At 36.9% G+C, this 26780-nt stretch overlaps 1 protein-coding gene across 2 annotated transcripts in view; it reads right to left on the bottom strand.

Moving 5' to 3' along the window:
* SSH2 (slingshot protein phosphatase 2) overlaps positions 1-26780 on the bottom strand; it is a 248306-nt gene that overhangs the window by 191466 nt on the left and 30060 nt on the right. The window lies entirely within an intron of this gene.

Below are 26780 nucleotides of genomic sequence, written 5' to 3'. Positions count from 1 at the left end.
GTAACACAAGAATATTCTTCCCTTATGACTAACACCACCACAAAAAAGAGAAGAAGAAAAAAAGCTCCAACTCTCACCCATTAAGTTCCACCCAAATGTTTGCTGTTTGAGTAAAAGCTACTGGAAACTGAGCTATCCCTACATAAAGATGTAAATGCTTATGTCATCAAAACTTCTCACTATTGTATTATCAAGCAATTCCACTTCTGGGTATAAATCCAAAAGAGCTGAAATCAGGATCTGGAAGAGGTGTCTGCACTACCATGTTCATGGCAGCACTATACACAAAAGCCAAGATGATGGAATCAATCCAAATGTCCAACAACAGACAAATGGTTAAAGAAAAAGTGATATATACATACAATGGAATATTATTCAGCCTGAAAAAAGGAAATCCTAAGTGAAATAAGCCAGTAACAGAAAGACAAATATTACACGATTCCACTTATTTGAGGTATCCAAAATAATCCAATTCACAGTAGCACAAAGCAGAATGGTGGTTTCCAGGGCCTAAGGGGGAAGGAGTATTGAGAGTTCTTTAAAGAGTACAAAGTTTCGGTTTAGTGAGCTAAAAAAGTTATAGAGGTCTGCTATATGACATAATGCCTACTGTTAACAATATTCCATTGTGTATTTAAATTTTTGGTAGGAGGGCATACCTCATGCTTAAATGTTCTTACCACAAAACAAATAAACAACAACAAAAAAATGCAAAGAGGCATGAGGAAACTTTGGGAGGTGACAGATAGGTTTAGAGATGGTTATAGTGATGGGTTTCACAGGTGTATGCATGTGTCCAAACTCATCAAATTGTACACATTAACAATGTCTGTCTTTTGTATATCAGTTATATCTCAATAAAGCTCTCAAGTGACAAATAAAAAACCCACCTTGCTACCAGTGGCTGAAACTTAATCTTATATTAACTACTCTGTGGCTATCCTAGTTGACTCTTACTTTGACTTTTCAAAGCTGAAACTACATTTAAACCTACTTAATACCTGTAGAGATTGAGTTTTGGAGTGCAAATAAACAACTGAAAAAAAAAAAAAAGTAAAGCTCAGAGCTATTATTTCTGGTAAGTGCCTTCTCCTGGTTTATCTTCTTTTTTCCTACCCTGATCTTTTGCCTACTTTAGTTTTCCCTCTTACAACCAAGTCTCATCTTCCATTTTCCCTCTCTCTTCCTCTTTTAGAAAATAAACAGAAACAACCAAACATTTAAAATCACTTTTTAAATCCTACAAATGCAAAATCTCTTTATTCCTCACTCCCTTGAATTTTGGAGGGGGGAATAATAAGAACATTTACTTTCCACTTGTCTTTTAAAAAAAAAAATCAGACTACAAAATACTTGAAGACTTCTAAAAGTCATATTAGAAAAGCTAAAGGCATAATTAAAAAAACTAAAATATTTGAAGAAATTAATAAGGTAGAGATCAAAACTGCTTTCAATTCTCCCAAATTCTCGGATCACAACAGATGACAACACAAGTAATATTAAGCATATCAATAGTGGCTTGTCACTGCCACAGTGTACAATTAATCCAAATTACACTAGTTAAGATTTTCAAAATTTTCATTCTTAAAAATATTTCAGCATGTTTACATGATTTCTTTTAAAATATCTTCCAAGAAGGTGGTTCTGTGATGACTTACACTCCTAAAGTTATTTTAAGACTTTACTGCATACGTATTAATTGTAATTTAATTCATTAAGTTACAAGGTATCAATTTAAGTGTGTTGGCAGCATTAAAAATAATTGGCTCACAGAACAAGTATTTACTAGCAAACAACATATTTAGTTCCAAATTAAAATCTAATCCTAAAGGAAGACAAAGGATATTTCAAGTTCTTTCCTCTGCTTTCTGGGGTACTTGGTAATTCCAGTTCCTGAGTTGTTCCTGGGTTCTGCAGAGTGAACTGTCTTGCTTATAACTATAAAGGACTTATTCCAAGAATGAATGAATATTTAGGAATTCTATTAATATAATTTAGCATATTAGGTCAAATGAGGAAAACTATAAGATTTATCTAAATAGATGCTAAAAAGTACTTGATAAAATTAACATTAGTAAACTGGGAATAAAAGATGCTACCTTGATCCACTCCCAGGTGGACTTTTATATATACATAGTACTTCTCAAGTTGGCAGGCTCTTCCCCAACGTGGCCTTGCCTGAATTTCATATTGAACAAAATCCTCCAGTGTTTTTCTAGCATGAGGATAGTGATCATGCCCAGTTTGTAGTGCAGATGTCAATTCTCTTTTCTTTTCCTTCTTTCTCCTCCTTCCCTTCTTAAATGTCCCTTTGGCCAATTTTGAAGTGGATAATGTCAAATTCATATTTTTGCATTAGAAGTGCCAAGTCCAAATCTTAACTAAACTAAATTGAGTTCATACCCTGGTTCTGACACCTACTAGCCATGGGATGGTGAACACATTACTTAATCACTCTGAGCTCAATTTCCTCATCCATAAATATAGGCACGAAAATAGCATTTATCTAATAGGGGCATTGGAAATATTGCATGAGAGATAATACAGGAAAAGCACGCAGCATGACTTAGTTACTGGTGTCACTACTGTTGCTCCTGCTGTTGCTGCTGCTGTTAATGATGATAATAATAATAGAGTAATAATCTCCCTATTAGATGTAAAAGGCTTATAAATTTGCATTAAATTCCCTTTCAAAGAAACTTTTACTATATAGGGGAATTTTGCTTCTATAAAATTATAGGTGTTGGGGTGCCTGGGTGGCTCAGTAGGTTGAATGACCAACTCTTGGTTTCGATTCAGGTCATGATTTTGTGGTTCGGGGGTTTGAGCCCTGCGTTGGGCTCTGCACTAACAGTGCGGAACCTGCTTGGTATCCTCGTGTCCCTCTTTTTTTCCTGCCCCTCCCCACTCACTCTCTCTCTCAAAATAAATAAATAAACTTTAAAAATATATAGGAGTTTCACTTCTAAATACAGACAACTTTGTATACCCTATATAACCCTGAAGTTTTGAGTTCACAATGAGTCATTCATTACCATTTATTGTACCCCTACTATGTACTAAGCAATTTTCTGGGTGCTATATTAGCTACAGGAAAATTCTAAACAAAAAGGGAAAGATAACTGAACAGGCTCCAGAATTAGTTTTTTGTTTTTTATGAAGATGAAAAACTACAAAAAGAAGTATATGGCTCTATGGAAATATGCTTTGGCTAAGCATTGGAGAAAAACAAGGGCCAAGATTGTTGGTAAGGCAAACACATCCGTATATAACAAGAAGTTTCAATCCAGAATAGCTTCTAAGCAACAATTATAGTAATAAAATGTTGCAATCTTTATATGGAATGCATGATGCAAGGACTCATGTACTAAGAAGGATGTTTTGAAGAATGTTAAAATCTAACTTGTCCAGTTACCTAACAATTTGTAAGCAGAAGTCTTAAGAAATAATCCCACAAGAGTCAAAACCTGTTTCTACTGTTAAGTGTCTTTTATTCTATTCTTGTTGTATAGAGGTTATGTGATTTTTAAGAAGCAGAAAATATTGGCTATTACATTTCTTTTGTCTTTTCTATTTTCATTTATATTTTCTCCCCCAACTTTTTTCGGAGGTTCTAAGTGAACACACTGCACTTATTCTTAAAGAAACTAGAGATTTTAAAAATATACTATTAGATACCAAACCATAACATACATGTGTACCTTAAAGCCTAATGACCACTTTGAAACTAAGTTTTTAACTCTTTAAAGGCCAAAGCAAGAAGGTCTTATTTATCCTGACACTTAGACATAGCTGGATTGACAAAGCGATTTCACAGTCTAAACATGACCCAAGTGAGAAAACCCTCTCTGCAGTCCCTAACCCCAAGTTACAGATTTAAAAACCTTATGACTTCCTCTCTCCCTTCCTCCTTCCATTTCCTTCTCCCTTCCTTTCTTCCTTCCTCTCTCTCTTTCTCACTCTCTTTCTTTCATTATATTTCCATTACTTATTTTATAACTAGAAGTTTGTGCCTTTTGACTGCCTTTATCCATTTTGCCCAGTCTTTCCCCAACCTCTGGCAGTCACCAATCCGTTCTCTGTGTCTCTGGTTCTCTGTGTCTATGAGCGCAAAATTATTGTAAATTACGGTAAAAAATCATGACTTCAATATGTAATATATGCATGTGGCCAATAAAATTCAGAAGCTGTCAAGGAGTATGTAAGTTTTCCTCCCATCCCTGTCCTCCCACTTCCTAATTCTCTACAATCCCATTCTCATAAGTAATCACTATGTGAGTTTCTTGGGATTTTTTCAGAGATATTGTGTGTGTGTGTGTGTATACTTTCTCTAAAAATACACAATGAAAGCACACTACACCTATTTTTCTGTCATTGCCTTTTAAACTTGTCTTTGGTTTCACTATTTTTAAAACTTCGAATTGTGGTAAAATAATATAACATAAAATTTACCATCTTGACCATTTTCAAGTAAAGAGTTCATTAGTATTAGGTATATTCACATTGTTGTTCAACCAATCTCTAGAACTTTTTCATCCTGCAAAACGAAAATTTTATATCCATTAAAAAACGAATTTCCCCTTCCCATAGCCCCTGGCAACCACTATTCTGTTTTTTATTTTTATGAGTTTGATTTCTCTGAATACCACAGATAAGTGATATTATACAGTATTTCTCTTTTTGTGACTGGCTTATTTCACTTAGCATGTGTCAGAATTCCTTTCCTTTTAAGGCTGAATAATATTCCATTGTATATATATCACATTTTTTAATCTATTTATTGGTCAGTGGATATTTATTTCAGTATTTTTTATCACTGCTATTTCATTGTATAGATATTCCAAAATTCATTTAATCAGTCTATTAATGGACTCAGATTACTTGTAACTGTATTCATTTTTCTAATTTGCTGTAACAAAATACCACAAACTTAACAGTTTAAACAACACAAAATTTATTATCTTTATAGCTCTAGAGGTCAGTAGTCCTAAAATCAAAGTGGTGGCAGACCCATGTTCCTTCTGGAGGCTCTAGGGGAGTATTATAGGCTGAATTGTGCTCTCTCCACCCCGCCCCCATTTATATGTTGAACTCCTAATCCCTAGGACCTCATAATGTGACTCTATCTGGAGATATGGTCTTTAGAGAGGTAATTAAATTAAAATAAGGTTTATTAGGGTGGGTCCTAATACAACATGACTGGCGGCCTTGTAAGAGGAGGAGATCAGGACACAGACACTGAGAGGAAAGACAATGTGAAGACAGAGACAAGACAGACATCTACCAGCCAAGGAGAGAGATATTAGGGGGAAAAAAAAATCAACCCTACCAACACCTTGAATTCTGACTTCTAGCTTCCAGAACTGTGAGAAAATTAATGTTGTTTAAGCCACTAGTCTATGGTACTTGTTTTGGCAGCCCTAACAAACTAATACAGGCAGAATCCGTTTCCCTGCCTTTTCCAGTAACTAGAGGCCACCTACACTCCTTGGCTTGTGGCTCCCTTCCTGCATCTTTAAAGTCAGCAAAGGTAGGGTGAGTTTTTCTTATATTTTATCAATACAGCCTCTTCTCTGTCTCCATCTTTCACTTTCAAAGGCCCTTATAATTATATTTCCCCTTATTCCAATAATCCAGGATACTCTGCCTATTTTAAAGTCATCTAAGTAGCAATCAATTCCATCTGCAACCTTAATCCGCCCCCTGCCCCAACCATGTAACATGATATATTTGCAGGTTCACAGGGGATTAAGATGAGGAGACTCTTTGGGTGGGAGGAGGACATGTTCTCCCTACCACAGAATCTTCTTTTCTGCAAGTTTTACTGGGGAAAATAATTGTTTTATAGAACCCAGTATTCATACCTAGTATAGCAGGAACCACAAAATTAAGTAAATAAATAACACTACAGCCATATACTTTGTACATAAAGAGGATCCTAAACACCTAACAGCAGCAGTAGAATGTTTGAAATTGCTTTTTCTGGATGATGATTTGGATTTGATTCAATCACAGTATTTCACATAGGCCTCTTTGTAATCAATGGTACAGATCTGTAAGACAACTGGCCAGTATTAAGGATGGTGCAGCCATTGTGGAAAACAGTATGGAGGTTCTTCAAAAAGTTAAAAATAGAACTAACCTATGATCCAGCAATTATACTACTAAGCATTTACCTAAAGGATACAAAAATACAGACTTGAAGGGGTACACGCACCCTGATGTTTATAGCAGCATTATCAATAATAGCCAAACTATGGAAAGAGCACAAATGTCCATCGATGAATGAATGGATAAAGAAGATGTGGTATATATACACAATGGAGTTATTACTCAGCAATCAAAAAGAATGAAATCTTGCCATTTGCAACTACGTGGATGGAACTGGAGGGTATTATGCTAAGTGAAATTAGTTAGAGAAAGACAAATATCATATAACTTCATTCATATGAGGACTTTAAGAGACAAAACAGATGAACATAAGGGAAGGGACACAAAAATAATATAAAAACAGGGAGGGGGACAAAACAGAAGAGACTCATAAATATGGAGAACAAACTGAGGGTTACTGGAGGGGTTGTGGGAGGGGGGATGGGCTAAATGGGTAAGGGGCACTAAGGAATCTACTCCTGAAATCATTGTTGCACTATAGGCTAATTTAGATGTAAATTTTAAAAAAATGAAAAATAAAATAAATAAAATAAATAAAAGCCTTTCTAGACTTGGAAAAAAAAAAGAAGATGTGGTATATATACACGATGGAATATTACTCAGCCACCAAAAAGAATGAAATCTTGCCATTTGTAACCATGTAGATGAAACTAGAATGTATTATTTTAAGCAAAATAAGTCAGTCACAGAAAGACAAATACCATATGATTTCACTCATATGTGAAATTTAAGAAACAAAACAGATGAACATATGGGAAGGGGGAAAAAAGAAAGAGGGAAACAAACCATAAGAAACTCTTAACCATAGAGAACAAACTGAGGGTTGATGGAAGGATTGGGTGGGGGATGGGCTAGATGGGTGATGGGTATTAAGGAGGGCACTTGTTATGATGAGCACTGGGTGTTACATGTGATGAATCACTAAATTCTGCTCCTGAAACCAATGTTACATTATATGTTAACTAATTGAATTTAAATAAAAATTAAAAAAAAAAAAGAAAAAAAAGGATATAATCTATGTCCACTGAAGGACAGCAATAATTAGACTGAGTCACCTAGAGTTTAAATCAGGATTAACTAACTGATGGTTCCTTCTTCTAGGCATTCACAGTTCCTTGTACATATATTTTCTAATCCTTATTTCATTCTACTATAAGTATCTCTCTATATATTGTTTCCCTCCCTCTAGACTATAAGTTTTCAACTTATATCTTTAGGGCCTGGCAAACACTCAGCATTCAATAAATGTTCAGTGAATGAGTGACTTAGCATTAGTTGATGCAATTCTTCCTTGTTGTCAACAACAACAGTACAAATTGAAGATGAGTTATGATCTTTGTGTATAGCTATGGTTAAGACACCAAGAATCTTCTCCAAACACAAGATGTTTGTCCTTTAATTAGTCATAGTAGCAACAGCTCCTACTGAAGAGCCAACTGTTACATGAGACACTGCCTTCCTTGGGCTCCAAGTCAACATGGAGGCTTTAAGCCAAAAGAGCATCTTTATTTCTCAGAGATACTTAGAAGGTTGGCTTGTCAGTGGCTGAGGCAGTCCAGGTATTCAGCACTCCCTAACTTTCATGTGCAATTTAGCCCATTTCACCTGCAGAGGTACTGCTGCTTTTCACTCTTTGCAGGTAACATGTAGCTATTTTATGGTAAGCATCATAGGCATGTTTCCCCAACCACTGCTCCCTTCAGAAGTTACAGAATCTCTCAATGTAAATCTTACCCATCCTTCAAAGACCACTCAAATCTCAGAATTTCAGGGAGTTTCAAAATGATGACTTCAGCCTCAGTCATCTCCCTCTCCTCTGAGCCTTCATAACCTTGGCAGGGTTGGCAAACTATAGCCTATTTTCATATGGCCAGCAAACTAAGAATGTTTTTCACATTTTTAAAGGTTGTGGTTTTTTTTTTTTTTTGTTTTTTAAAGAAGAAGAAGAAGAAGAAGAAGAAGAAGAAGAAGAAGAAGAAGAAAAAGCAAGGAAGAAGATGCAAGAGACCATTTGTGGCCAGCAAAACCTAAAATATTTACTATCAGGCTTTTAACATGAAAAGGTTGCCAACCCCTACCCTAGAGCATACAATTTTGCCTAATGAGAAAGTGCTTAGAACTGTCATCTTTACAGATCACAGTCTTAGCTCCCCTTAGTAGACTCTCCCTGTTGTCTACCAACAGTCATCTCTCAACTCTGTCATCTATTAGTCCTACCATCTGTCATTTTAGCCTTCCTGCAGGCTAGCACACAGTATCCTAATCCCGGTCAACAAAAGCTAAGGCAAGTCTGCTTGAGGGAAAGATTTTCCACCCTGATAAAGGAGAACTGAGAAAAACAACAATAAAAACCCTGCCCTTTTTCTGCCTTTGGATGCAGTGGAGCAAAGATATGAGGTCTACAGCTGTGACAAGTCATTTTGTGACCTGGAAAGGGGAGGCTCAAGAACAGAAGGCAACATGCTAAGGATGACAGAGCACAAAAGATGAAAAGAATCCAGAACCTTGATAACTGCATTGAGCCACTGCCTTACCTCTGACCTTTTTATGTTTAAAAGGTCATAGTTTATCCCATTTTTAATATAGTAGTTTGGTACTTTTTGTTTGTTTGTTTAAGTTTATTTATTTGAGAGACAGCACAAGCAGGGGAGGGGCAGAGAGAGACAGAATCCAAAGCAGGTTCCACACTGTCAGCATGGAGCCCCATGCAGGCCTCAAACTCACAAACCATGAGAATATGACCTGAGCCAAAACCAAGAGTTGGATGTTCACTGACTGAGGCACCCAGACACCGCAGTAGTTTGGTAGTTTCAATGGAAAGGATCCTAACTCTCTAAGCAGATTTTACGTAGTTCGAGAACAGGGTCCTTATCTTCTGTGTCTGCATTTCTATAGCATCCACAGGGCTGCAAATGTTGGGATCCAATTATAAGTAATGACTTTGGATAAAACTTATCACACAGAGTTTGAAAAGATTCCTGAGTATACAAAAGCAACAGAGGAGGCCAGCTTCTATGAAAATAACCGATGGACAACGATAAGCAGAGCATTTCATATTTGTTACCTTATTTAATACTAAACAACCTAGTAAAGTTACACACTCCTAAATCATTCATTAAATGTAAGTGGCAGAACAAGGATTTTAACTGATGTCTCCTAGATACCAACATTCCTACTCTTTCATTATACCTCCTCTCCCCAAGTCTTTTATCACAAATAACAGTGATAAGAAGTCCCCCCCCCATTTTATTGAGATAAAATTGATATATAACATGTATTATTAGTTTAAGGTCTACAACATGATAACTTGATATATGAATATTTTGTAGATTTGGAGATTCCACTTTTTAATTCTTTGAATGTTCACTTAGGATACTATCTCAGATCGTATACAAACGCCACATTACTTGTAATAGCAAATTCACATCTTCACACGGAGATCATTTGAATATATATATTTTAAAGCCCACCAAACTCTGTCATCTTCTTGAGGTTTGGGCTTTTTTTTCCTTCTCTTTTTTTGATATAACCATCTGTCCTACGAGGCCATGTTTCTGAAATAGGAGAAAAATCCCTAAGCAGTGATTCTTTTTTTTTTTTTTTTTTTAAAGATTTTATTTTTGGGGATGCCTGGAGGGCTCAGTTGGTTGAACATATGACTTTTGGTTTCAGCTCAGGTCATGATCCTAGGGTCATGGGACTGAGCCTTGTGTTGGGCTCCATGCTGAGCCTGGAGCCTGCTTAAGATATTCTCTCTTTCTCTCATTCTCTCCCGCTCTCTCTCTCTCTCTCTGTCCCCTCTCCCCAGCTCACAAACAAAACAAAACAAAACCCAGCATGGGGCTTAAACTCACAACCCGGAGATCAAGAGTCACACACTCTACTGACTGAGCCAGCCAGGCACACCCTGCCTGCCCCAAGCAGTGATTTCTTAAAAGTGTGGTCCCCAGGTCAACAGAAACAGCATCACCTGGGAACTTGTTAGAAATGCAAATTCTTAGGCTCTGCCCTGGATCTAACAAATCAGAAAATCTGGGGGTAGGGCCCAGAAATGTGTTTTTAACAAGCCCTCCAGGTGATTCTGATAAACATTGAGGTTTGAAATACACTGGTCTAAAGAATTTGCATCTACAGAGAACACTTAAGTCACTGCTTTAGAATCAGAATGGTGCAATCATATCAGTCCTGAACTAGTTCTCTATAGCAAAACCAACAAAAGGAAAGTGGTGAATCACCAGTGAGATATAAAAGCAGCCATTCATATACAGACTATTCAATTTACAAAAAGGGGCACTACCCGTATTTATTGAATGCCTACATAGGTAACTAGGGTACCATGGTGGATTTTGAAAAGCAATCATCCACAGAAGAACAAATTAATAAGCAAGTAACAAGTAAGCTCATAAATACGTGAAAAAGCAAAGAAGCCAGTGGTAGATGTTCAACTTTCACTGAAATCTCATAAAAAAAAAAAAAAAAAAAGAATAAAATAGCAGCAGTAACTCAGAACTTCTAGATCTGTAATCTCAAAATAAAAAAGAAAATTTTTGGATTTATGTCTCTAGCTGCTAATTAAGTGGCTCAAAATTGATATATAATCCATAGAGAGATAGATTTGTTTTAACTTAGGCAAACCAAATAATCTATTATTTTCCATTTTGGGTTAGGCTTCTGCTATTAACAGGTTAGCTGATTACTTCCCTCCTGTTCTGTGTAGGAGTTTGGGGGGAAAAAAAACTGTTCTGTCAACTTCATGAGCTGACAGCAGGCTAGCAAAACAAGGAGATACAGAAAGTTTAACTCCCAACATGTGCTGAAAGCATACAATTCTTGTTGTCCCCTTTTTATTTAGTAAATCATCTTATATACTGTTTTTATGGTCTTTAAAACCTGAGACTTCTAATTCTTTATTTCCCTCTTCAGACCAACGCATGAGAGCTACCTGTGGTTTAAACACAGCCATCGACTCGTGCCCCACAAACACCTTAATATTTTTTTGTGTGTAGCTTGATTTGGAACTTGGGCTATGAAAGTGGGTTGGGTTTTAGAGATGCTAACGCATATACCATGTAACACGACCACCGTATGCTTCTGTAGAATGTGCAAAGAAGCAAAGCTGTTATTCCTCTGGGGAATGCAGGTTTGAAGAGCAAAGAGAAGGCTATTTTAGAGAAACTGGGAGAATTCAGAAAACAAGAAGAACTTGAAGACAAGAAGACACTGAGTACGAAAGAAGAGAAAAGCCTCCCTCAGACAAAGGTCTGGGTATGTGTGCCAGGAAAGAAAGACAAGTGCAGAAAGATTGCTCTTACTGAGATAGAGTCCCAAGACATTATCAAGTCAGGTTTCAGATGATTGTGAAAAGAGCAGTTTTTACTTAGGACCAAGGATTAGGCCTATTTCTCAGTAAAGAGCTTGATTCCCTCTTCAATTAAGTAAGAGAATTGAAAGACTGAACTCTAGTACCAGAGAAGGATCCAGGCTGATTAGCAAGGAAGGCTAGAGATACTTAAAATTAAGGACTAACAAGCTGAACTGGGAATAAAGTGAGTGATGATTTTGTACTTGTAATTAATTTCCTATTATTTTAATGTGTATTTATTTTTGAGAGAGACAGACACAGAGCACGAGTGGAGGAGGGGCAGAGAGAGAGGGAGACAGAGAATCTGAAGCAGGCTCCAGGCTCTGAGCTGTCAGCACAGAGCCCGACGTGGGGCTCGAACTCACAAACTGTGAGATCATGACCTGAGCCAAAGTCTGACACTTAACCGACTGAGCCACCCAGGCATCTCTTAATTTCCTATTTTGACCACAAGATCTCTTCATACTGCAGAAAGGTCATTTTTATATTCTAATTAATTAACTGAACCTGACGAAAGAAGCTGCCCAGAAGGAGTTGTAATGTTGTAAACTTCAGATAAAATCTTTCTAGAAAATTCACTCCCTATTCTTTGGAGAAAGAGTTATACCAACCATTAAAACTATCTGAGGTGAACATCACCTGAATACCTCTCCAGAGCTCTCCTTCCCCGATTTGACTCTCAACATGTACTAAAAATCACATTCGGTTTTGGGTCTGGTAGAGATAGGGCTTACTACTCAAGATCCTTGAATTCATAAAACTGTTAATGGTGAGAGAAGCCCAATTACAAAATCTGCCCGAGTCTGCCTTTTTTATTTCCTGCAGTCACCCACAATTTAGCAGGTGACGCCATGGTGAGATTGCTAAACTCCTGGGGAAACTCTCATGCTGGTAGGAGACAACGTGACCACATAAAATTCAGTTTCCGCCAGAGAATTCTGAGAAAGGTCCCTCAAACATCGGTCATGGGTCTGAGGAGTTCTTCCCGCTACCCTCAAGAGGAGAAAAACAGACTTTTCAGCCTGTCTCATCCAGCATTATAGAAAATAACCTGGAAAAGCGGGTCTTTGTTGAGGGCTAACAGCAGCCCAGAGCTGACTACAAGTTGAGCAATGTCAGGAAATGAGCCCAGGATGAGAGGGGAAGTGTCTCAAGAGATCCCAGACATAAAACAGCAACACCCCACAGCCAGAGAACAGAGGAGCAAGAGACTAGAGAAAATAACCCACAAAAGAAAGGGAGCATTTCTCTAAGTTTAGTTCCACTTTAGAGAAAGGATTTGGGAGATGAATTCAGAAATTACTTCAAGGGCCAGAGATTCCAGGTGGATAGTCAATACCAAGGAGTCTTACCTCCTAAGCCACAACTCGGAGACATCATAAGAGCCACTGTGGTGAGAAAAATCCCCAAAACTAGTCTAGGGGTTCCAGTGATAAAGGAGTCCCTCCTGCAATCAAGAATATTGGTTGTGGGTGCCTGGGTGGCTCAGTTGGTTGAGCACCGACTTCGGCTCAGGTCATGATCTCGCAGTTTGTGAGTTCGAGCCCTACGTCAGGCTCTGTGCTGATAGCTCGGAGCCTGGAGCCTGCTTTGGATTCTGTGTCTCCCTCTCTCTGCCCCTTCCCCGCTCATGCTCTGTCTCTCTCTGTCTCTCAAAAATGAGTAAACATGAAAAAAAAATTTTTTTTAAGAATATTAGTTGCCCCAAATCCAAGCTAACAATGCCTTGAGAGAAGCTTGCTGGTGAGTCAAAGCTCAAATTTGAGATAGGGCTCCAGTGCCAACCATAGGTTGTCCCCATGCAGTGCTCCTTGACTCTGGTTGGCTTCTAAGGTCTCCTAGTTCCATCTCCTGAATGTTTCCACTGGGGCCAGGGCAGCTTTCCAGGTGCTGTGTGTCCTTATGGAGGCCAAAGGGAAACACCCTGGGGCCCTAAGCTTCAGGTCAAAAAAAAAAAAGAGCCAGACAAGGATGCATCCCCAACTGATAACAGCAAGGATACTAGAGACCCCAAAGAAGAGAGCATCAAGGAGGATGCAGAATCAGGGAGCTCACAAGGGAAGAGTCACTCTGCTCAGGCCAGGGATCAGCAGAAACCTTTGTGAACAAGGCCCCCTGATTACTGCCACAGAAAGGAGTTCCTTTGAAAAGAAACTTGCATAAAAAGATGAACTGCTTTTGACAGTGGCTTCTTCTCAAGAGCAGAGGCAAAATGCAGGAAGGTCCTCTGCAGAAATCAAAACCCATGTCAGTAGAAATCAGAGCTCTTTTCATGAGAAGCAGAGAAAGACACTAAAGCACAGGAGTTTATGGTTGCTACTGTCTTGATCCTAGAAAAAACTTGGGGCTTACACATGGATTTCTTGCATTGGACATTAGTCAGCACAAGGATGAACTCCAGGCCCAGGCAATGCCCCTGAGGAAGCAGTGATAAGTGCCAAGTCCTACAGACATCAGTCAGGTTTTGAAAGGCAGAGCTGTCTGAGCATGGGCAGGATTGTCAGAAACCGGGATATTCCAGCAAAAAATCCCCTCCTGGGAGGATAATTTCTCTGAAAGAAAATGTTCATTCCATGTAGAGAAAAATCTTAGTTCTTTCTCATGTTAACATATCCTCTGAAAAGGATGGTCTCTGTTTCTCATAACCAAGAAAATTCTTTCCAAATATACTAGTTTCTTCTAACTGGGGAAAAAGAAGAAAGCAAAACAAAATATGAGAAGCCATTGACTTGGGAGTTGTCCTAGCTCATTTTGTTATTCTCACTATTCCAGTGTCTAGATGGAGAACAAATATTGGCATGAGAACAACACTGGTATTCTTAGTTGGTAATTAAGCCATGTCCATCTTAGAATTATTGTCTAAAATACAGTAATTTACTATCATCCCTTTGCCACAATAAAATAATTTCATTAGGAATTGTAATGTAATTTCCATCAGGAAATGCATGGAAATACATTTCCATCAGGAAATGTAATGAAACCCTACACCCTCCAGAAACTTTAAATCTGGAACATATTTTCTGTAAGTTCAGATCATTGTCATTGGCTCATGTGGATTTATCAAAGGAAGGTGGTTATTAGAAAAATCAAAGTAAAAATCACTCTACTATAATAGTTATGCTCCCATTGGGGTAGAAAACAAAAACCTCCACTACCAAAATGCCAAGTTTTGGATCCAATTTGGGTAGAAATCAGACCATACAGTGCCACAGAATAAAACTTCCTCAGATTAAAAGTTCTAATTTCAAATTTCTGAAGCAATATCCTTTTTTCTCTAATCTTCAAATAACTGCAAACTGAGATGAATGGATAGACCCCTCTTGTGTTTCTAAGCTCTGAACTATCTTCTGTAAAGGATAAGAAACAGTTCCATATTTTGACAAAAAGATCACTTGTGAGGTTAGGGATCATAAAAGTCCTCTCCGCAAGCATTGTTCATAGTTTACTTCCAGTCAAGTAATACTACTAAGTATACTCAGTTTCCTCAATTCCAAATAATCAAATGAAGAAAGATACTTTCTAAACTTCTTACTGAAAGTTTTCAGGTTTTCTGTGTATGTTTTAGCATTAGCCTTGGATAAATTTCCTTAGCTAGTTATTTCCCACTTATTCCTAAATCTAAACAGCTCTGATCATTTTGAGAATAAGAAGCATTGTCCTTTCCAGACCTATAGAATCTTATGAAGTTAGCACTGCCTTTGAAATTTTGAAAGTTTTGGTGTATTTGGGAGGAATATGTAGTTATATTCTCTGTCCCATCTGAGCAATGGGCAGCTGGGAATCTCAAAAGGCAGACACCATATTCATGCTCTCCTAGCAAGCCCCTTGGCAACAAACCATGTGTTTGAAAATCTCCCCCCAAAGCAGTAATCAACCAGCTTCTACTCATCAAACTGCAGTAATCAAACTTCAGACTGAGACCCATTAATAGCTTGTGAAATCAATTTAGTGGTTTGCAGCAACATAGCTTAAAAAAAAAAAAAAATAGAAAATATCAGAGCACCCTGCATAAAAAGGAAGAACTGTTTCATGAAACTTCTGTTTTAGATATGTATGTGTAAGAGCACTATACGAGTGTAACAAGTCATAATGTAAAATGTATTTCTTACTGTGGATCTCCACCATAAGAATGGAGATCTTCCATTCTTAAGAATGAAAGCTACTCCTCTAGACTACAAGTTTCAAGAGGAAGAAGATCAAGTGTACCTGATTCACTCATTACTGTTTAGCCAGCAATTACACACAGCGCCTGCCACTTATAATAGGCACTCAAATACTTTTTGGCTGATTATTCAATATGCATTCTTAAATCATTAATACTGTGGTCCATAAATAAAAATTTGGATTGAATCCAAGTAATTAGAAAATATCTTCTATGAAGGCACTAAAAAATAACATTTGATTACTAAATTTAATTTAATTCCTCTTTCACTTGCCATCTAATTGATGTGCTAAATAAATGGTAGATCCCAGGTGCCTGGGTGGCTCAGTCTGTTGAGCGTCCAACTTCAGCTCAGGTCATGATCTCACGGTTCATGGGTTCGAGCCCCGCATCGGGCTCTGTGCTGACAGCTCAGAGTCTGGAGCTTGCTTGACATTCTGTGTCTCCTTCTCTCTCTGCCCCTCCCCTGCTTGCACTCTATCTCTCTTTCTCTCTCTCTCTCTCGAAAATAAATAAATTATTATTTAAAAAAAATAAATGGTAGATCCCAGCAGGAAATGAGAAGGCAAGACCTTGGGAAATGACAAACTAAATGATCATTCCCAGGATATATTAGATCTACATGGGCCTATGATCTTACTATATATGTATATATTCTGGCATAATATGCACAGTGGGAAAAGCACTTTGGAATCAGAACACACAGTGACAACTCACAGCTCAATGACCTCTGACAAATTGTTTCAACCTCACTGAGCCTAGTTTCCTCAACTGTAAAGACTAGTTGTGAGAACTATAAATGGTTACCAAAAAAATAGGTGTAACTTCCAGAATACAGGAACAAATCTTTGTGGCAATGGGTTAGGCAAAGATTTCTTAATGGCACCAAAAGCACGAACCATAAAAGAAAAAATTTATAAGATAGATTTTAACAAAATTAAAAACTTGCTCTCAAGAGACACACTTAAGAAAATAAAAAAGTAAGCTACAGACTAGGAGAAATATCTGCAAAATATGTCTGACAAAGTATTTGTATACAGAATATATAAAGAATTCTTACAACTAAATAAGACCAGAATAAAAGACAAAAGATTTGAACAGATCCTTCACCAAGAAAAGATACAGACAGCAAATAAGCACATGAAAAGATGTAGCCAGGTGTACCATTTATTGAAGGAAAAATAAAGAAACAAATTATAGACCATGATATAACATTAAAAAAATGAAAAGCATCCTTTCTGAATTTTTGCCGATTGTGAACTACTAATTTGGTCAACTTTTTGAGGGCAAGGACAATGTCTTCATAGAATAAGAACTTAATAAATGTTTAAACCTGCTGCAATGTGAATGAGTTTAAAATCATGATGCTATTTAAAATACCAAACATCAATGTTTTAAAAAGTGCACAGCAGTATTTAGGACAGTAGCAAGTTGAATAAATGAACTCCTTAGAATTATGTAATTGCCTTGAAATACCCATGGCAAAATATTTTAAAACGCTGAATTAAAGTTATTGGTTATCACTGAATCATTAATAGAAAGTAATCATTTGGGGCACTTGGGTGGCTCAGTGGGTTAAGGGTCCGACTTCAGCACAGGTCATGATCTCACTATTCGTGGGTTCGAGCCCTGCCTCAGGCTCTGTGCTGACAGCTCAGAGCCTGGAGCCTGCTTCCGATTCTGTCTCCCTCTCTCTTTGCCCTTCCCCCGCTCATGCTTTGTATCTCTCACTCTCAAAAATAAATAAACATTTAAAAAAAGAAATCATTTAGCATTTTCACTGCCATTTTTACTTACATAAAGAAAAATATCTTAAAATCATCTTATTAAATGACACAAATCAGAATCCCTGGTCAGCTAACTATGACCTCTATTTCTTTTCAGGTTTGGTTTTTAAGGGTGAACCCTTGGATCTCATCCTAGCTTTATGTCTACTTAAAATAAAACTGTATTTTCTCTTTGGCCCAGCAACTCTGTTTCTAGAAATTTATTGTAATTATGTGAGATGACATTTTTCTAATGTTATTTATTGCAGCATTTATTCTAATAACAAAAGCCTGGACACCAGTTAATTAGTCACTGAACACCTATGCAATGAAATCCCATCCAGGAATAATAAAAACAAGGGAGCTTTTTATGTATTAATATGGAATATTTCTAAGTTAGACTATGTGAAAAAAAGCAAAGATATTATGTATAGTGTGGTACCACTAGTGTGAAAGTGGGGAAAGGCATACACACACATGCACGTGCACACACACACACGCACAGCTTGTATATGCATAGAGTATGTCTAGAAGGAGTCACAGAAAACTAGTAGCATTAGTTAAGTAGTTGTATGTTAAGAGTAGAATTGGATGGCTGGGAAACAGAAAGAGAAAGAACTTTTTGAATTTTGAATCTTATGAATGTTTAAGAAATGCATCCACTTTAAGAAATTAAATTTTAAAAATTTAAATCAAACAACAATGAAAATATTTACTTATTAGCCTTTCAGCATAAGCAAACTCCAGAAAAAAAACCAGATTTGATTAAACTCTGACGCATGAGTGAAGATACTGACAAATGTCACAAAGCACCTATCTGTGCCTGTGTGAACTCCTTTACAAACTGGAATATTGGTATCATAAACCCCAAATCTGTATGTGCCATCATTCAGGCGATGATTAGCAAATTCCTACTAGAATTACCATGTCTTCATTGCCCATTTGATAAACAAAAATAATAGTTTTCTCTTAAAGTTTCTCTTCATTCCCTGTAAATTTTACCTCAATACAAAATGAAGAAATAGGCTTTCTTATGATGGATATAATATAAATGAAGTCTGGGTATATCATTCCATGGGTAAACCCTAATTATATACAGGCTTCTAGATATGACAACATCGTAGGGGGCCAATTAAAGCAGTATCAAGACCTTCTGAAATTGTGAAATTCCCTTCAGCTTTCTAAATCTTCTCACATGAGAAAGAAGGGAAGCAAAATATGGAATTTTAGGAATGAAACTCTGGCTAACAGGGTTATGGGGCATCTGAGAAGTCACGGGATAGGTCTGACTTTCTCAGAGGGGAGCTGCTTTTTTTTTTTTTTTAATATTTCCAACATCTGCTATTAAAATTAGTTCTGCACAAATGTTTGCAGATGCAGAGCAGCTGGCAGTCTTGCTTGCATTTTGCCCATTGGTGGATCATAAGCAAGTCACTGAAGTAGGGTTCTTGAATTTTCCATTTGTGTTCTACTGTTTTCAGAGAACTGGCAAATTTGTGTTCTGGAATACTGGATTCAGAATGTTAATATTCTGCATACTGGTTATAGCCTGAGATATGCTAGCAGAATTGAAAGTTTACATCTATTCTCTCAAGATAACAAGATTTGAAAATATACTCTCTTGCAGCCATTTGTAAGCAAATCTTTTTCACGCCAGTGTGGAATAAAGATACACTATTCTATTTACACTAGTGCTTTCTGATTCATTTGATTTTTTTCAGAGAAATCTGAAAATAAACATGTCCTACTCCATTAGTAATCAAAAATGCAACACAGAAAAGGATATAATTTTTATCCTTCAGATAAAAGATAAGAGACTATAAATGTTTCCAAAGCTATTGAAGAAAAAGAGGAACTTGCCCAACAATGGCTGGGAGTATAAACTGGTAGAGTTTTTCTGAAAAGTGATATGACATTGTATCAAAAATCTTGAAAATGTTCATTGTCTTGAACTCAGTAAATTCCAGAATTAATTTTAAAGAGACAGAGATGTATATAAAGATTTATGTACAAAATAATCCCTACAGAATTATATATAATGAAACCCAAATATCCAACAGGTAAATAGCTAAATTATAGCATGTTGAAATGACTATCTTAGTAAAACACAGGGAGACCCTTATTTCAAATCCTTTAATAAGCCTGAATTATTTTTTAAAAACAGAAAAAACAGTGACTAAAGTGATAGTCTACCAGACATGCTTGCTTTTGGCTTTTAAAGTTATGGAAGGGTAAAATTATTTCTTTTGAATTATGTAATGTTGGCTTTAGACTAATTCCAGCTTTGATTCTTGAAAACTGAGAGTTTACAGCTTTACGTTTGTTTTAGCATCTCACAAATGTAATTGGTGACTATTAGTACTCACTGGACATAACCACACAGTACAACATTAGCATGAAGTATTGGCTCCCCTCCAATAAACAACACAATAGCAACAATAAAAATCAGTGTGTATTCCTATGCCGAGATCCTACAAGGAAAAAGAAAGGCCAAATCTCTCTCTCACCCAAAAAAGCTTAATGATATTTACATAAGGTTAGGTGGGTACAGGAACAACTAAAGGGGGGGGGGGTAGTGTTCTTATAACATGATGATACTGAGCTCAGGAGGGCTTACAATGGCAACGAAAACCAACGAAAATTCTTGGTAGCCTAAAAGGTATTTCTTTGGCACAGTAAGGTGCAAGTAACAAGGCTCTGAAATGTTTAATGCTTGAAAGAAGAATCTGAATAATTCTGGCGAGCTTCAGAGCTACAGGGTTAATAAAACAAGGAAGCAAGTCCATATGCAAGCAAAACAAAATATCCATACTTACTAATGGGTTACCTAAAAAACCCCAAGAGAAATGAAAGTGAGTAGGATAGCTTTTAACATAATTTTTTAAATGAATAGGCTTTAGAATGTATAACTGGCTCAAAAACCTCTAAAGAAACATTTAGAACAAATAGAGACAAGAAATATATTTAAAGAAAGAAAAGAAAAACCAAGGCCACATACCCAGAAGAAAAGCTGGGCTTTTTCATCATTACCTAGTGAGGCAAACAGTATAAGACATGTAATCTGAATGGAGCAAATTTATTATTTTAACTGGAAATTTCAAGGGAAGGTTCTCTCCACCCCATCCCCTTTGTGTTCTAGTTTTATAAGAACACAAATGGACTGGCTGATTTATAAACAAGCTAGGAAAACTTCAGAGATTTGATATTTGGCCCACTTTCCAAATCTATACTCCCTCTAAAGAGAAGTGTTGAAAATAATGGCTGCTTTCCAGAAAAGTTTATGAATATACTAAAGAAAGATATTTAATTAAAAGGAGTTTTCAGATTAACACTTTTAAAAAAATTTCACAGTTGGGTTTATATTAATTGGCTTTATGAGTTGTGAAAGAGAACATAGAGATACAGAATTCTCATTGTCAGGTAACATGTAACTGGGCCAGAAAATGAAGCTAACTAGAATGTTGCAGACTCTCAAAAGATAAAGGACTTGGTCTTTTAAAAAAAAAAATGTTTTTAATGTTTTTATTTTTGAGGGTGGGGGCAGAGAGAGAGGGAGACAGAATCCGAAGCAGGCTCCAGGCTCTGAGTGGAAGGATTTGGTCTTGAGCTTTCTTTTCTTTCTCTATAACTCTCCCCCCGCCAAGTGATTTCATTAGTCACAGGATTTTAAATATCAACTATTCACTGATGATTCCCAAATGTATATTCTTAGCACCAAACCTTTCCTCTATGGTCTAGACTTACATATTTAACTATTTGTCACCTCTACTGGGGGTCTCACAGTCATGTGTAAACTCCCAATTCAATTCCAACTCCCTCCCCGAAATCTGCCCTGGCCTAGAAATCCTTATCTTGCAAACTGGTACAAATATACACCTCACCTGCAATAATCAGAAAGCTGGAGTCATGTCTTACTTATTCCTTTGCCTCAATCCTCTATCCAACTTATCACGAAGCTCTACAGGTTCTACCTCATATCTATGCACTTCTTGTCTCCCCCGCCATGGCCTCCCTACTGGCCAGCCTGTTTCTAACCCTATCTCCTACAATCTATTCTCTACATAGGAACTAAAGCCATCTTTTGAAAGCAGAAATATGGCCACACCCTGTTGAAAACCTTTCAGTGGTTCTCCCGTATCTCTTGAGCGAAGTGGGGGCGGGGGGGGGGGGAACAAACTTCTATGTTCTATAAAGCCTTACGTAATCTGGCCTTTGCATACTTCACTAGTTTCCTCATTCTGCCTCAGTCACTGCCAGCACACTGGCCTTCCTCCAGATTCTAACATGCCAAACTCTCTACACCTCAGGACCTTTGAATATGTCATTTTCTGTTTAGACTACTCTCTTCCTTGTTTTCCTACAGGTAGCTCCTATGCATTCTTCAAATGTAAGTTTGACTTCTTCAGGGAGGCCTCTCCTAACCTCCAATCTAAGCACTGCTCTCTACTTGTTTCAGTTATAGAAGTGTCAGTTTGTAATTATGAATTTGTGTACATGCTTAATTTTATCTTCACTACTATACAGAATAAGCTTCATGAGAGAAGGAACTATGTCTGCCTTATTCATCAATACATATTTATTGGCCTAGCACAGTATGTAACATCTAGTAGATGCTTCACACATATTTTTAGAATTAACAAACAAGTGAAGATTTTTTATAAAGCAACTGGAGAAATATATGGAAACAATGAGAATATAAAAAAAATCAGGACTGCAATATATCACACATCAGCATTCATATTTCTTCCAGATTTCTACTATAGTAGATATTACATATTAAATGAATTACTAGTCATAAGTATCAGAGAAGGCATATGCAAAAAATATATGAGATAAAATCTAGCCACATCCTATGAAGTATATTGCATGGTTATAACTAGTTATCTACTATGATTATAACTAGTAAACTTATATTAATAATGCAGATACTTAGGATCTCAACTTATTAATTATCTGAGCTACATAAATTATGAAATAGGTAGAAAAATAAGCTCAAAGTAGCAAGTAAACAACTGAAAAGGTCTGGTTCAAGATTGGTTGATTTTCTGATATCAATCATAGGCAATCTTAAGTACAGCATTTGGTGTTATTTTTCATAATTACACAAATTGTACAAATTGGTGGCTAAGGTACATGAATGTCCCTTAAACCTCATGTCTATACATTTTAGTTTTTAAAATGTGTCCAGGAGTATCTAGTTTTTTTTTAAATTTTTTTTCTAGGAGTATCTAGTTTTAAAATTCCATGGTGAAAAAGTCTAAGAACTAAAATATGATGACCATGCTTTCCAAACACAAAGAAATCAGAATGTATTTTGATGAATATTTAAAACTAGAGAGTATGAAAATCCATAATTATCATTTTCATGTTACAAATAAGGGTACAGAACTCAAATAATTTACTCATGATGAGTACAAGAGTTAAAATTAATATCCAAAATAGGCTTTTCTTAATCAGAGGTGCAAGCTGTTTCCAATTTGTTACAATGCTTTTCAACTGTTCATTTTTTCATTTATGCCGATATTAATTGAGTATCTACTAGATGCTTCTGTGATTTAATGGATATTAGGAAATTATAACTTTTCCTTAAAGCTAACAACTACTTCCAGAATTAAACTAAACCTAATGAGAAAGAGAGAGAGAGAGGCTATTTGAAACAAAGAGGATCAACTGTCTGTCGTTTTCTTTGTTAGATCTGCTCCAACAGCATGTGACATCCATTTGAGGCCTCTGGTCCATCAGAAAGTTATCAAAACAAGATGCATTGTTTCCAAGTCCCAATCAAGGTCATGAAATTAAGCTGGTGAAAGCAATGCCATAAATATAATGTTGGATATTTCTAAATTTTGACACCTAAACATGTTAGAGAATAGAATACTAGAAAAATGAAGGGTGTTATCAATGTTTTTTAAAATTTATTTTTGAGAGAGACAGAGACAGAATGTGAGTGGGTTAGGGGCAGAGAGAGGGGGAGACACAGAATCCCAAGCAGGCTCCAGGCTCTGAGCTAGCAGCACAGAGCCCGATGCGGGCGGGGCTCGAACTCATGAGCTGTGAGATCATGACCTGAGCTGAAGTTGGCTGCTCAACCGACTGAGCCACTCAGGCGCCCCACAAAGGGTGTTTTTAAAAACTTAATGTTACAAAATAATTTGTTCTTGAGAATCAAATAAAAAAATAAAATGCAAACCAAGTGGAAAGCCACAATTAATACACTTATGCACATGTTGCTAGGATAAAAAGCCCACTAGCCATCCATCCATCCATCCATCCATCCATTTATCTTTCTAATATCCACCTGACTAGCTGGCCATCAAACATCACTGAGTGCCTGCTACAAAGGACACTCCGCCCCAGAGTATATAAGGATGAATTAAATGTGGAGTCCATTCCTAGGTAGCCTTCAGTTTAGTACTTAAGGGAAAAAATAATTCCAAGATAAAAAGGAGAGGTTACTTTCGTCTCAAGGATTAGGGAGGGATTTGTGGAGAAAAGGTGTTTAAACCAGGCCTGCACACACAAAGATGTGGATAGATGGAAATGTGAGGAGAGTACACTTGTGCATTCTGTCTAGGTACGGATGGCAGGCTGACTACTGTAGAGAGGCTAAATGGAATCCAGGCTACGCCCTGGAGTCCATAACTCTACTATTAACTCAGCCCATTTAACTCATAAATGTTGAGATACTTCCCACTTCTTCCTGTAAAATGAAGCTAGCATCACCTTCCTCCTTGACTGGGATTTTGTGAGAAGTAATTAATATGTACAAAGGAGTAATATTCTCAAAGGAAGTTTCTTTTCCTGGATTTTAAAAGGTAGAAAATAATTTTACACATTACATTTTCTTTCCTAGCTTCTCCTTAATAAGTCTTTTTATAAGCCAAAGTTACTCTAGCCAATCTAATGAATAAAACTAAGATAATTCCATAAAGTATCACAGAATCCTTTTTTCTCCTCCAGTCTATGTCCTAACCTTACTAAACTAACAACAGAGGTTAAGACACAGCAGCTGCTTGGGAGGTGAAATAGTGAGACAGAAAATACACTCAGATGAATTAGTTTGCTGCCACCAGAATATAAGCTTCTTAACATAAAAGAAAGTAATTCTCAGGCAGTGTAAGGGTCATTACACATGGATTTAGTTCAACTTACAGATGAGGGAATGGAGGCTGAGAGAGTTCTAATGACCTACTCAAGACTTCCCATTTAGTCAATGGCAGACCCAGGACTTTTCATATCTGGTTCAGCATTCTTTCCTTTACATCAGAGGCTCTCAGAAAGAATCCTGCCTGAAAAACTGCTTGGCGTAGCCCTCACAGTATTTTCTTTGTTAATCTGAATTTTTAAAGCAATAGGTACATAAAGACTGACTCCAAATATCACAGATTCCAAATATTTCCTGTCTTATACAGTCCTAATTCACATATTCATGCTACCTGCCTCGTCTGGCAGAATGAGTTCTGTGTTGCTGTTTTACTCTGTGCTGCCTTCTCTAATAGAACATACTGAATTTATTTAATTTTTAATTTTTTTAATGTTTATTTATTTTTGAGAGAGAGAGAGACAGACAGACAGAGTGTGAGCAGGGGAGGGGCAGAGACAGAGACACATACACAGAATCTGAAGGAGGCTCCAGGCTCTGAGCTGTCAGCACAGAGTCGGATGTGGGACTTGAACCCACAAACCGCAAGATCATGACCTGAGCCGAAGTCAGACGCTCAACCGACTGAGCCACCCAGGTGCCCCAGGACATACTGAATTTAATCAAGTTATTTCTCTACCATCCCAAATCTTAAATGCCAAAGTTTTTTCTTCTCCCTAATAATACTACCTCATGTTTGAGTAATATTAATTATATTCTTTGTGTAAGACATTTTATATAAAAATACAGAGATAAGTCATATGTTCGAGGTTACAAAGCTAATTAGTGACAGAGCCAGGGCTAGATCCCAGGATTCCTGGCTCAGTTCAGGGGTCTTTTTACTAAGCCTTGAGCCCATAGGACCAGACACCATATGCCCAAACAATTCATCTGTAGCTCAATTATTTCCTTCCAGAAAAACATTTATATCAAACTAAAAGTGAACCTACTGCACTCTAAATAATATATTTCACTACATATAGGGAATCTAAAAGATAAAGAGTAGTATCTGTATGCCCATTATATATCCCAAACCATGCTAATGTCTACAAATACAAATATATAACCAATGATCGCAAATGGAATGTAAGATGAACAAAGTGTTAAATGGCTAAGCATTTTTTTAAAGAACTAAAGACAGAAACTATAATTTAATAATAAACTGCCAAAATGTACACATATGCAAAGTGCTAACGATTTCCCAAACCTTAGTTATAGTAGCTACAAAATACATTTATTATCACTCAGCTACCAAAGAATAGTAGGATGGTTTTAAAATGAAAAAGAGAGGGGTGCCTGGGTGGCTCAGTCAGTTGAGCATCCGACTTTGGCTCAGGTCATGATCTCACGGTCTGTGGGTTCGAGCCCTGCGTCGGGCTCTGTGCTGACAGCTCAGAGCCTGGAGCCTGCTTCCAGTCCTGTGTCTCCCTCTCTCTCTGCCCCTCCCCCGCTCTCACTTTGTCTCACTCTGTCTCTCAAAAAATAAATAAAAATGTAAAAAAATAAAAATAAAAAATAAAACGAAAAGGAGAAATAAAATCCTTATATTAAATGGAATTAGGGAATCATAAACCATCTATAGCCCCTATTTTCCCAATTTCTTTGTTAATAACAAAATAATTATGAAAAGTACACCAGGGAGATGAAATTAGAACCTGAAATTCCCTAAGAACTGAAAAAGGAACTCAAACTTTTAAAGGCTTCAATGAAGAAAAAATATTAAATATCTCCACTGAAAAACAAATTACATAATTGGCTTCTCAAGATGTGTACAATGTGGTTTGGTTATGGAACTTAATAGCTGGGAGCTTCCAGAACATCCATAGCTTGGTACATAGCTATCAACTCTGCCTGCCACCTGAATAGCTATACAATGTCAATTTTCTCAACTTTTCCTACAATGAGAATATAATTTTTAATTTTTGGAAAATGATGTTTGGGGCATACTCACTGTCATTGCTGTTGGAAATGTAAACAATACTTTTCTAGAAAGCAATTTGGCACACTTGCCAGAATTCTTTAAAAAGTTCACTGCCTGTTTTCTAGTAAATCCATTTTGTTATGCCATGTTTCTTTCTCCTACTATTATTACCATCAAATGAAGATAACAAATTTGAAATCATCAAGGATTTACAACTGGCCTTAAGGATCTAGAGAAAGAACAAGTCTGACTTTTTT

This window comes from Acinonyx jubatus, chromosome E1, assembly GCF_027475565.1.
Source record: "Acinonyx jubatus isolate Ajub_Pintada_27869175 chromosome E1, VMU_Ajub_asm_v1.0, whole genome shotgun sequence".
NCBI classification, from domain to species: domain Eukaryota; kingdom Metazoa; phylum Chordata; class Mammalia; order Carnivora; family Felidae; genus Acinonyx; species Acinonyx jubatus.
Note: the sequence above shows the minus strand (reverse complement) of the source record. Positions and strands in the feature narration are given on the sequence as shown.